The sequence below is a fragment of the Morone saxatilis genome, unplaced genomic scaffold (assembly GCF_004916995.1).
Source record: "Morone saxatilis isolate NCDOM2014 unplaced genomic scaffold, NCSU_SB_2.0 Contig8, whole genome shotgun sequence".
In the NCBI taxonomy this organism is placed as follows: Eukaryota; Metazoa; Chordata; class Actinopteri; family Moronidae; genus Morone; species Morone saxatilis.
Window position 1 is genome coordinate 2,109,269 of NW_023340257.1, and position 9,797 is coordinate 2,119,065.

General features: G+C 39.1%; 1 protein-coding gene across 1 annotated transcript in view; it reads left to right on the forward strand.

Moving 5' to 3' along the window:
* Positions 1–9,797, forward strand: part of bcas3 (BCAS3 microtubule associated cell migration factor) — a gene marked incomplete in the record, with an annotated part of 342,828 nt that overhangs the window by 298,349 nt on the left and 34,682 nt on the right.

Consider the following 9,797-nt stretch of genomic DNA (forward strand, 5'->3'; position numbering starts at 1 on the left):
TTTGGTGTGTGAGTGTGTGTGTGGTAGTGAGTAAAGTGCCTTGAGGCAGACCCTGGTATTGATGGGGATTACTAACACTTAGCCAACACCACTGAGACTGCAAGGGGAGTAAATGATTTAGAAGCATTGGCCTTAATGTAATGAAAGAAAGGCCCTGCCTGTCAAGAACACCCACACACACCCACACACACACACACACACACACACACACACATACCTACCTATGGGTGCTAATCCTGTGAGCTTACATCTCCATTAACACTAACACTGCACCACAAACCTACTCCGCCAGCTAGCTAGCACTCTCAGTGTTTCCCTGAGGATATCAGAGACACTCTCTCTCGCTCTCTATCTCTCTGACACACACACAAATAGACACACATAGCCTGAAGGGATGTCAGTACGGGTTCACAGCACAGTCATAGAAGTGTGTGCGTGAGTGAAGGTCTATTAAAAGTGTGTTTTTGTGAAGTTATCTATGTAACATATGAATTGTGTCTTTGTACTTGAGTATGAATGAATGAATGTACTCTGCATTAGCACCATGCCGGAATATACGCACTGTAAAGGATTATACTGATGTAAGAAGCGCAAACTGACCTTTCTATGCCATCTGACTCTGATATGATGGAGGTTCCCCCTGTCCACAGCTGCATTATACAGGCTGATTAAAGATAGTGTTCAGATCCAACCCTGTCAAAAGAAATTTCATCAACAATTTTAACTAATTCAAAAGAGGACCTGCAGAGTTATTTCCTGGGTTTATATGTATAAATAACTGTATATATTGATGTATTTTATTTTATCCGATTCTATTTATCCTTCATGTTATTTGATTATCTTTTTCTATGTGTCATTCTGTTCATCATAATGATGAATGAGTACATTTAACTAAACATATCTGCAAAACGTTAACTGTCAACTTATTTCAAGGAGTTTATTGAGGTAAAGACCATCTTGGTTATATATTGATTCTGTAGGACTGTGGGAGTACTCGACTGAAATGCATATCCGGTACAGATAATGTAGTTTTTACGAGCGTAAGGATCATCGGCACAGAATGTGTCAATATCCATACTCGTAAAAAAGAGTTATTGCAACTTTTTTTATTTATTTTTTTTATTTAAACTTCTGTAAGTAGTTCTCTTACTCTAGGGATCAGAAAAATTGTTCTAAAACTCAGTTCTGAGGCTGTTCTGTAAATAGTTGGATGGTATAACAGTATTACACAAGATATTATTATTATCATCAGTTACCTTTTGTTTTTTGGTTAAACAAAAGTTTTTTGTAAATTCACAAAATAGTATGTCCTAGATTCTTTAATAACACTAACACAGTCAGATTCAGTACTGTAGATAAGCAAATGTACACATTATGATGACCAGCAATTTTCATATCACTGTATACCATGGTATCGGTATGCTGCTACAACCCTAGTGCATTGCTTAGTTTTGCTGTCAGTCAGCTAAATAGCATGGAACCAACAGGAGGATATAAATCACGCCACCCGCTCAATAATGCGTGTGCTTGTGTGTCCTTGTGCACACGATACAAAAAAACTTGGACCCCCGCCCCATAAAAACATTGCTCCATAGCACTACTGGTGGTCAAAAACTCCACACAGCAACTTTAACCATCATTCCTGCCTTCAGAAGCCAAGAAAAATAAAAAAAAACATTTTTTCCACCAATTTGTCATTATGGTCATCACCTTTACGTTTGACTGTCAACTGATAGCAAATAACAGAAGGTTCCAGTGAAACCCAAGACCAGTAACTACTCCCCAAAGTGACCACATAGTTGTAGTCACACCTCTCTAACACAGTCTTAACAAAAACTGAACAATACAAGCTTCACAAAGACAGGATTTGAGTAAAAGCTATTGTGTGGGATTACAGAATTTAGAGGTGTGCTTGATAAAATCATTCTAATAAAGTCAGTGTAGTTCCCACCTGAACTACTGCCTGATTTACAATCTGTTTGTTAGTAACAGACTGTTCCTGTTTTCCCTATACCTGACTTCACAGTAATACCACTCGGGTACACTCTCTCTCTCACACACACACATGCACGCACCATTACATATTATATAGCACCCATAATAAAGGAATTAGTTCGATCAGCCCCCTCGCACTAAAGCCTAATTGAATTAGCATTAACCTGGCATTAGCGTCCTAACTGCACAGGTAACCCAGAAACAGTGGCATGAGGCCTCAACATTATTAACTTCACCTGCAAGTGTGTGTGAGTGTGTGTGCATTAGACTCTATCCTTCTGAGAATCACAGAGTTTTAGATCTTCCAGACGAGGACATTTCAGTATGAAATTAATGTGGACATCCTTTAATTTCTATAAGGGGCTAGTTTATTTTTAAACTGGGTGTACAGTAAAGATGCTACGTGTAGCATTTCTTTTAGCTAGTCTCTACACTATGGTACACCACCAGCTCAGATTTGGTGGGAAGTATGTATAAAGGGTCGACACCAAAAATAAAGTGAGTTAACTATCTGAGATACAGATGGGTAAAATTAAGGAAAAAAAGCTTGATCCAGAAGGAGCCTCAAGAAAAGCTTCAAGGCTCAATGGGCCTCATGAAAGAACATTTTTGTGACTTGCCCTCAAAAGTCCAGTTTGTAACTTTTAGGAGGACCTATTGTCAGAAATGGATGAAATGTTTCAATAGTGTATAATAAAATAAGTATTGTTTTGTTTTTGTTACCTTAGAATGAGCTGTTTTAACTCTAGAGGGAGCAGGTCCTTTCCTGTGGAGTCCACCATCTTGAACCACCGTGTTTATATAAATTGCTTGAGCAATAGGTTCTTACATGTGTGCACGTATTCATGAGATGTGATCACATGAGAACGAGTTTAGAATCACTCTCACTGCGGGGGGGACATGACTTTACACGACTCCAGCACCTAGAGGCATCACTTGGGCTAGCAAATATACTGACCTGTATAACGTACTTCGCCAAAATATGGCAATAAGATCCAACATCTTTCTACTGAAGAAACGAAGCTCAATGAACATCATCAAACTGAACGGCCAGAGTATTACAGTAAACCACTGATGCTAGAGGCAACTGTGGTGTGCATGTGTGATGTGTGCTCCTGTCCAACTGTGCCATCCTAAGCCGCTGTTGTAAAGGTATACACACACACACACACACACACATCCCACCGCAGTGTGATTAAATCTTTAAGGAAAGTAGCACTGGCTGGAGGGATAAGTAGGGCCAGTACGTGGGGACTAACAGCTGGGTGGAGAGTGGCTTTTAATCCTGTCGGGTTTTAACATGATGGAGGGAAAAAAAACAATCCGGGGCGTGTGTTTTGAATCCTCGTACTGGTCCTGCCAACATCACATCCTCACATTTCCAAAGATTTACAGAGAGAAATTAAAAAGAAAAAAAGTCAGGAAGCACATGTCGATGAAGACACACTTATTTAACACCACTTATAAGAGGTTGATTTAGCTTATTAATTCAGACATTTTCAACATTTTTATGAGATTAGACTAAAGTAAGCATCCTCATTGCTACTTGTATTTTTAGTATTAGTACTATTGGTAGTGCTGTTGTTATTACATAATGTCTACACAGGCTGCATAGTGAAAGCAGCATGTCAGCAGCTTGAGTCCTCCATCTCGGTCTACACAGGATGCATTCAGGCCCAGTATTAAGTGTAGGTCACCTGCGTTTTAGCAGTGCTCAGAACAGAGCACACAAATCACTGTAGTTATGCGCGGAAAATAGACTTGTAGTGTAAAAATATGCCTCGGTTCACAGTTACACGCCTGAAGCACGAGTGAAACACGAGCCGTCACGCTGCCTTTGTCGACAGCTTTATTGATTCAAATGGAAGTGTGTCTGAACTGTCAGACGCGGCTGTCCTGTGTAGACTCAAATGATTATATCAAAGTCAAATATATGACTAAATATATATAAAAAATCATAACTTTAATAAACTATACTAATCTATACCAAACATTAAAAGACCAAACTAGTATGATGAACATTATGTATTATGAATTTTTGATAGGTACACTTTTGTTTAAGTATGTCTTAAAACATTATAAAACAATTTGGGTAGGAGCACTTCCTGGACTCAATTTGAGTTTGTTTGAGCTGCTCTTTGGATAAGGATACATATGGACACAGAAATCCCTTGAAAACTCCAAGGCACTCTTTTTTTTAAACAATTAAAATGCCTTTTAGTATTACGGCATGGTTGTACCATGACAATAAAGGCATTTTAATTGTTTAAAAGAAAGTGCCTTGGCCTTTTCTTGTGATTTTTAAGTCTTAAGACACACTTAAAGCTGCAGTAGGCAACTTTTATAAAATAACTTTTTGTCATATTTGCTGAATGTTTCACAGTTCCCTGACAGTAGTACATGACACAGATAATCTGTGAAAAAAATCAGGTTCCTCTGGCTAATTTTTGCACTCCTAATGGCATTTGCAAGAATCCAGCCTGAATGAAAACAACCATTCAGAGCCGAGAAAGATATAAAGACACTTTGGGTTGGAGGCTTGAAGATAGTTGATTATTTATTGAGTCTCACTTACAGAGTCCCAAAGCATCTGTGTTTGACGCTCTGAGAATGAGACTCTGCAATCAACTATCGTTCTTTGCTCTGATTGGTTGTTTCCATTCAGACCCAGTGGATTTTCACAAATGCAATTAAAAGCGTTAGAACGAGCCAGAGGAACCTGATTTTTTCATAGATTATCTGTCNNNNTATAGTGAAAGTTTCAGCAAATAGGACTAAATGTTATTTCTATAGAAGTTACCCACTGCAGCTTTAAGCTTGTCTTAAGAATTGCCAAGGCACTTTCTTTTAAACAATTAAAATGCCTTCACTGTCACAGTACGACTTCGCCGTAACACATATAGAGAATGTTTCAGCAAATATGGCAAAAAATATTTTTAATAAAAATAACCTACTGCCGCTTTAAAAAGACTTTATAAACATGTTTTGAAAGATTTATTGGTCACTGATTTTTCTTTCACCATACTGGCAGCAAAGATATCAAATACAAATTCTATTTGTCACATACTCTATCATATAAGTACATTGTGTCATAAAATTGGAAAGCTGTGCCAAATTGAGTTGTTAAAAAAGTGCAATGCACCTAAAAAGGGAAAAAATATAGAATATAATTTAGTTCATTCAGTACACTGAGCAAAAGCTAATGCTTTTTTTGTTATTGTTGTTTTAGAGAGGAGTTGATTCAACCGTATGATCATTGGCTGCAGTTTGTGGCGCAATACAGTTTAACAGCCCCAACCACCTCCAAAAGTTGAATCAATGCCTCTCTAAAGCATCTGTAGTTTCGGTCTCAAGCTATCAGTATCGGCCTTCAAATACCCATATTGGTCAAAGCCTGGTCTGATAAACCTAAAGTTCTTCCTAACCTTCTGCCAAGCTCTTATCATCCAGAAAAGCCACCGCTGTCAAAACCTTTGATCTGCCTGGCTCACTTGCTATCAGGGGGCAGACTACTGTGTGTGTAGGTGTATATATGTGTGTGTGTGTGTATGTGAGCGTATACCCCGAGGCCTGGCCAATCTCAGCTCCGCTGCAGGCCAGTGACAGGTGCTAATGCTGGGGCGAGAGGCTGCACGGGCCTCCGTGCTCCCTACTGTGATAACACTGACCGACCTCCAAAAGCACACAAACACACATACACTCGCACACAGTGGCTTAGCTTCCTGATAACTTTCCTGCACTTCTGAAGCAAACTGTGTGTGTGTGTTGGATTGATTTTTCAAAGGATTCCCCTTTAGTGCCAGCAGGCCTTCCATCAAAGCCAGCCATGAGAGCCTGTTAGATGTGTGTCTGTCTGTGTGTGTATGTGTGTCAACAACAACCCTGTGTTTTGCCTCAGAGGTGATATGATGTTATTATGCCCTGCATGGTGGTTGATTTAATGCTGGATAACTAGAATGTGTGTGCGCCTTTATAAGGGCTGAATTGAATTTTGTAGCCGTAAAGGCCCATCTGGACAAGACAGCTTAGTGTTACTAAGTGAAGTGTGGCTCATTGCTTATAAAGATACAACCCGCTAAAACCTCCAGCTGACCATTTGGCAGAGGTTTGACATGCCTGCGTATTTTAGAATTTCATTAAATCAACCTTTTCAAAGCTACCCACACAAGTCTTAGTGTGTGGGTAAAGTTGTGGGAGAATAGGGTTGAATTCTCTCTCATGGCATTCATTGCAATAACGTGATATGAATTTCAATCATTTTCTACAGCACCTTAAATTTAGTGTAACATTGTCAGATAAATAAATACATGATTAATTCTCCCTTGATGCTTTAGTCTATCCAGAAACTGAACTTATAGCTTCATTTTTACCAGTCACCCTCAATCTGTCCATCTGTGTTTCCTTTACTGTACTACAGCATGCACACAGAGATACACACACTGACACAGATTGTGCACAGGGATGCTGGTCTTTCCAGGAAAAGAGGATCTCTTCTATCCTTCACTTTTTCCTTTGATGTCATCCTGCCTGTCTTCTCACTGGGTTTTTACTGATACCCACAAGGCCACTAGAGCAACATTCCTGTGTGTTTCCACTTGTATGAGATACAGAAAGAAAAAACAACAATGTGCATCCTTTTATAATTTTGTTTAACAAGTTTCGCGATTGAAAAATGTTGGACAAGTTGTCAAATAAGGCGATTAAAGGCAGAGTCAGGGATTCTAATATGTGTTTGCCAAGATATGCTGCTGCTGTTGTGATGTCGACAGTGTTGTACAGTCCTCTCTTTGCTCACTGTAGTTTTGTAGGATCAATCAAAACAGGTAATTCCCGCTAGTTTTTACTCTTTTGGGTGCTTCCATGTCGTTTGTTTGATGACGTTTTATATTATGTTCCATACACCTCCTTTAATGTAATGTAATGTAATGTTAGGTAGGGTCATATCATTCAGATTCCACCTAACCAATCCTGGTAGTCCTTTTAAATTACTGCCACAATTTTAAGACAGATTTCCCCATCTTGTGCTTATAAAGTATTTTAGAAAATTATTTAAGAAACATATTTGCAGACGGATTGATCCAAATTCACTGTTTTCAAGTGTAAACTCAGGAGAGAAAGTGACTTGGCATAGTTCACAAAGGTCTTAAAAAATCAGTAAAAACAATTGCTTAAATTTCAGGTGTTAAAAACTACATAATTGTTTTAGGTTATAGAGGTCTTTTTACCTTAGTTATTTATTGATATAATCTTGCATGCATTAAAGGTTCGAAAGGTAGTAGAGTTTCACTGGCCAACTTCACACTGTGGAGACCCAAAATGGCAGTCAGTGATCCCTGCTTAAAGCTGGAGAACTTCATTACCCAGAAATTTCACATTATCAATTACTGACATTACTAAATTTTTTATAACAAGGGTAAACACTAGAGATGCTTTTCAGGGCTTGAAACATTAAAGCACGGTGCATTTCTGGCTACACCCCAATCAGTAATGTCACAAAAGTTGTCTATGTGAGAAGTCAAAGATAATAATGGCTGTTACATCAACCAATAAAATGTCTGGCAGCAGTTTTCTGCCCTACATGACTTACAACTGATTTGCTTGTGAGGGCAATTATCAGTTATCAGTTATCAGTTGTCAGTATCAATTTTCTCTCTATGTCTTCTACAGAGATAGTTGCAGGACGTGTTTAGCACAAAAATACAGCTTCCAGCCACTCCAAAGCATTCTTATCCACATGCTTGAGAGGCAGGAAAAGCAGTCACAGGGTCGTTGGTACCGCTCAATGAATGTCTGCTCATTTTCCCAGCATCTCTGTACAGCTTTACTTACTACAGCAGCAGGTACGCTCGGTCAGCATAGGTGAAGAGCATTAGCAACCTAGCTAGCCCATCCTTTACACATTTCCAACCAACTAGCAGCCCCACTTTGAGGACATGGCCTTTCAGATCCCACATGGATTCACTGCGCTCAGTTTGTCAAGAAATAGCTTGCTGCTGAAACTCCAATGGCTCCTTTTTACATTTACATACAGAGCTAGCCTAGCATTTCTAGTGCTGTGCTAAGCTAGGCTGAATATGTCCTTGTTCCAAGTCTGTGCTGGATGCCCTGACTGTATTTTTCCCTAAATGTTTTAGTGAAACAAAGTCAAAACGGTCTCTGGTTCTGGGGGAAACCGGCAATGTTTTGGGGCTTCTGGTGTAGCCAGCGGATATCCGGAAAAAGGAATAGTGGATATCCGGGCCAAGACTTCCGCTGCAGTCCGAGTAACAACTTGATACACAAAAATGGCTAGAAATAAATAAACCGTTCAGATATTGCATTTAGCCCAATGCGCTTGCATATGAATGCAGGTACGTTTTTAGAACAGTAATAAAAAGCAAAATCGGCATAGCTGATGGGTTCTGAGATTGTATTTCGTCCAATGTGTTCCGCCTCTTTTGCTCTCCACTTAGACTGTTTGCCTTAAGGCAACCAAAGCCTGGTCAAATGTGATTGGTTAATACTACTCGAACTACAAACAGAAACCAGAATGCTTCTGATGCCAAGGAACCTGCAGATATCTGTTTATAGAGATTATAGTCAAAATGGTGTTATAAAGACTGTGTGCTTGTTCGAGTCATTTCCTGTGTCCCACTCTCTGTCACATACATCCTGGGTGTTATCAAGGAGGGACATGCTGATATGCAGAATTGAACTGATGATGATGATGATGATAAGCAGATATTTAAGCCGTGAGGTCATGTGTTCCTATAGTTGTTTTTCAGCGTGCTGAATCACAGGAGCATTTTACGAACATCACCATTAAATCATCCCTTTATCACCTCTTAGTGCTGGCAGGCACAGTGACCAAGTCAAATGAACACAGTAATAGAATAAACCAGTTGTTTTAGTGTCTGCATGCCTGCTTGCTTGCCTGGCTGGTTGGCTTGTCACACACACACACACTGAGACACACACACACACAGAAACAGGTTGCAGACTCTCTGGCTCCAAAGCGCAAGATCTCTCTGATTGCAGAAATTACGGCAGACAGAAAGGAGAAAAGATTAAGGTGCAGTGTAGGTCTGTGTGGATTTGGTTTGACAGGCATGAAGATCGTGTTGTGTTTACAAGTTGTTTGTTAGGTGTGTGTGTTTGTGACTTTAAACCAGCTGATGTGCTGAACTCCAGTGGAACTGGTGTGTAATAAATAATTTACGTTGTTGTGTGTTACAAATTTTTGGCTGATAAATAATCCTGAAATGAAGAGCCAGTGAATACTAAGCAAATAATAAGGAAAAATGTAATACCACTGAAAGGTGCAAAAATTGAGCAAATTTTAGTTGTTAAATGTCCTACAGTATGGTCTTTTTAGTGTTGAGTCTAGTGTTTGTTTTTTATTATTGGTTTCCTCATGCAGTTTCTCACTTTCTGTCATCACTCAATATTGCTTTAATCATACCAATGACCTCCTCATCAGGGACAGACCACCGGCACATATCACTGCTACTGCTGACTCAGCCAACAGTCACTTTACAAGAGTGGTTCTAATGAAATATTTATCTTAGTATACAGACACATGCATGAGTATATTGTAAGAAAACTAAGATTGAGCTTTTAATGGGATCATATGTTTGTGAATTTTAAGAGTGCAAGGTATTTCTCTTTCTTTTGCACCCAATTCGAGCCTTTAAATATTGTAAAAGAATTTTTATTTTAAATTTTGATTGTATTATTTATACAATGTAATGTAAGATTAGCTTACAATAAAAATACATCATTTGGCTGCCCAACAGTGTGGGAGAAACAGTGATTTTTAAGGT